Here is a 4,132-nt window from a genome sequence, read left to right as displayed (position 1 = left end):
CCATCAACGATGGTTCCTGACTCTGCTTAGCTTTGGTCTCATTGACCATTTACTAGACCCAGGAGACCATGTCCTTTGGTAGTTAGAAGCCTCCTGTGAGAGTAAACAAGATCTGACAGAGGAAAATACAGTTGGTTCTTACAATTTATATCACTCTCCTGGGAATGTTACAGGTAGAGAAGTGATATGATTCTAAGACCCTCTAAATCACTGTGAAAACATTTTGTATCATAGTTGTATAAATTCCTATATTGAAAAACCAGGAACTTACAATATTGTCTCATGGAGGATTAATTTCAAGGCTTTTCATGCTACGTCTCATCACCAATACAATACAGAATGTCACGTCCTGAAGAGAGAACAAGACAAACGAGAAGGAAGGATATCAGAGAAGGGTCCTAGAATGAAGAGTCTAAATATCTCTCCACCTTCTAGTATGCAGAGTTATGGTTCTTTTATTGATTGAAAATGTTTCAAATTAGTGTTCTGATATACATAAAACACATTAGATAGTGTATAAAACAGACCACAAAAGACTTATAATAAATTAATTAAATAAAATAATTAAAATTTCTAGAAGTTATTTCCAGAAAGGTAATATTGTATCAAATATTTTCAATACTGGGAATCACACACCAGTCATTTTCCATGAATCAACACTAAGCTACAAATGTAAAAGCAATTTCTTCATGTTAATATCTAGACTCAGCACTCATAAGCATTGCTAGTCATTCTAAAATTATCAAAGTTGTATTATAATGCTCTTTGTGGAGAAAATAAGAAATAGATGAGTCTGTGTTTAAAAAACAATAAGACTGAATTATATCACTGCTATGTACTAAATTTTAGATAATTCTTTGATTTTCTATCACTCAGCTTTTCCTCTTTCATTGGCACTAGGCATTCATAGCTCTAGTACTTTCAAAACACAACTCAATATATAGCAGAAGAAAATGTAAATACTGCCCCCCTCTGCTCATGAAAATCTGCCCAACACTAACCCGGCTAAGTCTGTCTGCGGAACCAAGCCCTGGACTCTCAGTTCCGGCTACTCATTGATAAAAAGACATTCCAAGGAGTTGTGTTGGAAAGGAGATTACCTTGTTGCTATTGTTTTATTAATTAAAATAGCTTTTGGGTATTTCTTAACCCGACTAATGTGCACCTCAATATAATCATGCAAATTCTCCCATTATTCATCTCTTACTCACTTGGACACTCATGACTTTTCCAAAAAGTATTATTTTTACCAGTGTGTATGACAGTATTTGGTAAGCAATATACTGAATACATACTGAATATATATATATGTACATATATAAGTGCATATATATGCACATATATATACTCATATATATGCATATATATGTGTGTGTATATATGTGGGAGGTATGGAGTGGTATATGTTTAGGGTAGTTAACTTAGAAGTGAATAACCCATAGGGGAGCTTGTCCTAAAGAAAACTGATTGTCCATCTCTTAGCAGCCATTGACTGCCCATAGTTATGTATTTGCAGGTAGAGGTATAAGAGGTTTTCCCTATAATGTGAGGTATAATTTAAGCATTAATATTGTAGAGATTTTATGGGTGCATCATCCCTCTTTTGTCTCAAGATACCATCTCATCTGGGATCTTCATCCTGTAACATTTTAATCTTTCTTCCTCATCCTTCATAATTTTCCCTGTGCTTAGGTGTTGGATTTTCATTAAAGATGTACCTTCTGTAGCTGGGCATCCCTGAGTCACTTGCTCTTTGCATGTTTACCTAATGTGGAACTCTGTGATAGTACTCATCTGTAATTAAAAAAAAAAAAAAAGCTTTTGTTGGTGAAGGAGTTGGATCTTCTGTCTAAGAGTACAAGGGTATGTTTTGAGGATTCACTTAGATAATATATCTGTGTCTTGCAAGCAGATCAACAATGAGGTACCAATGGGTTTTTGTTTACCTTTCTGCTTTAGAACTGTGCATAGAAAATTTTGATAGCCAAATTAGCCAATAACTGGTTGTATTTCAGGACTATACCATGAGATTATACCCATTCTTGAAATTTCTCAGATGGACAAGGAACTGTGACTACATAGCCTTAGGACTTAAGGGAAAACCAAATACTGGTGTTATATTAAAGAAGGCATGGGAATGAAAGAATCTGAAAACTTTAGGCAGTCTGGTGGCACTTAGAGAGAAGAACCTTGAGGAATGGGCAGACTCTGCACTACTAAGAGCAATGTCTACCCCAAAGTTCAGTAAACTAAGACCATGGTGAGGGGTACCTAAGTTTTGGGAGAGAGCAAAGTCACCATGACAGGATGGAGATGAAGTTCAGAGGAAGAAAATAGGTTGGGAAAGAAAGGAGTCAGGCCAGTTTGTTGCCCCAGGTCATGCAGGAGGAACAACAAATCACTTTAGAACTCATAGAATATGACCCAGTGGTTAGCACATTAACTATGTGTGCTGTACAGCGAGGCAGACTCCAGGGGACTACATGTCCTGAGGACTTCATTCTGTTGCAGAGGCTTTTTCTGCTTGTTTGCCTTCATATCCCTTTTAATCTAAAAATTTTATGAAAACTCTAAGGGGGCTTTCAGCTCCTCACTGAACAGTATCATTGGCTCTCACAATAATATCACTTTATTTTTTCCAAATATGGTTGCTTGAAAAGATTAATGAATCAATCATGATCCTTGAAAGGAACTTAGAGAGGTAGATTGTCAGCAATGATGAAAACCGTTAGAAAGCATTTGGAAAAATCAATTGCTAGTGAAGTTAGCTTAAGATACTTTTGCTAGTGCCTTAAGGGTAAAAAAAATCTTAGAAATCAATTTGAAGTTCAGAAAAATACACTGCTTGTAGATGAGCTAGGTACCTGACTAGCGTTGGCTGAGGTGACTCCTACGGACACTGGACTGGTGACGATTTATGGTTTGAATGCATTATTGCTATCAGCTTCCTGACATGATTTAATAAAATTTGCTGGTAATTAAATGTGTATTGTAAGGATTTAAATTAGAAACAACTGACTGCTTTTATATAAAAGTTTAGATTTGTGATTTTAAAAGAATTTTATAATATCACTTGTTATGAAAAATAATAAAATAACTCATCTTTTTTGTGTAAACACAAATTACAGCCTACCAGTAAAAGAAACTGAGATGATTACCTTGTCTTCTCACACACTGGAAGTTTATAACCAGTGACTAAGTTATGAATGTATGTTGTTTCCTAGGAATACTCTTTTTATCCTGCAGTATATAAAATATTATTCATAAAATTTAGTATGTATTATGGAAACACTTGTTTTAAAAATCATTCAGTATAAAAATAGAATGCAATCACATGGTAATTTCTATATTGCTTGAAAATATTTGCTGGGATGTATAAGCTATGGAGAATAAGTACTGACAGGGTTTGCTGGTTGCAGCTTTCTTTATCGTTGGATTTTGCTGAAGATTGCTTCATCCACTCTGTGTGTGTGTGTGTGTGTGTGTGTGTGTGTGTGTGTGTGTGTGTGTGTGTTTGTGTGTGTGTGTGTGTGTGTGTGTGATTTGTTCTCCCCTTTCTCTTTTGTTATTTTCCAAGACCCTTTACTATTCCCCAAGGCTTTTAATTCCTATTGCCTCTTGTGGACCCCAAAGGAATTCTTTCTCATCACCCAGGGAGCATTTTTGAAAATCCCAAGTAATCTTCAAGTCTACTTCTCAACTCAGTTTACCCTGTATGTCAAATCTGATCTTTGACACCTGGTGGTGCAGGAAATGCACTTTTCTAAAGGGCCAGCTGGTATTTTCTTTGAGTAAGAGAGGGTCTTGCTAGGAATTAAAAAAAGGCAAGTCCTCATGGATCCTAAGAACAGAAGGGAAAGACACTGGGCCACTGTGTTTTTTAACAAAGTCACAGAAGAACCAGGAGGATCTTTGTGATGATGAGAATCAGGTTTATATGATGGGTTGAAAGATCAGCCTTGGAAAACACAAATGCTAAAGGACATTTTTCAAAATATGTTTTTACCAATGATCAAATACTATCAGATATCATATATATTTATATAATTGTCCTTTTATGTTTTTGAAGATCAATCCTTGAACAGTATACCTAATATACTGGATGACAGAAATATGGCTTCAGCCACATTTT

The sequence above is a fragment of the Mus pahari genome, chromosome 7, assembly GCF_900095145.1.
Source record: "Mus pahari chromosome 7, PAHARI_EIJ_v1.1, whole genome shotgun sequence".
NCBI lineage: Eukaryota > Metazoa > Chordata > Mammalia > Rodentia > Muridae > Mus > Mus pahari.
The sequence above is the reverse complement of the archived record's forward strand: the minus strand, read 5'-3'. Positions refer to the sequence as shown.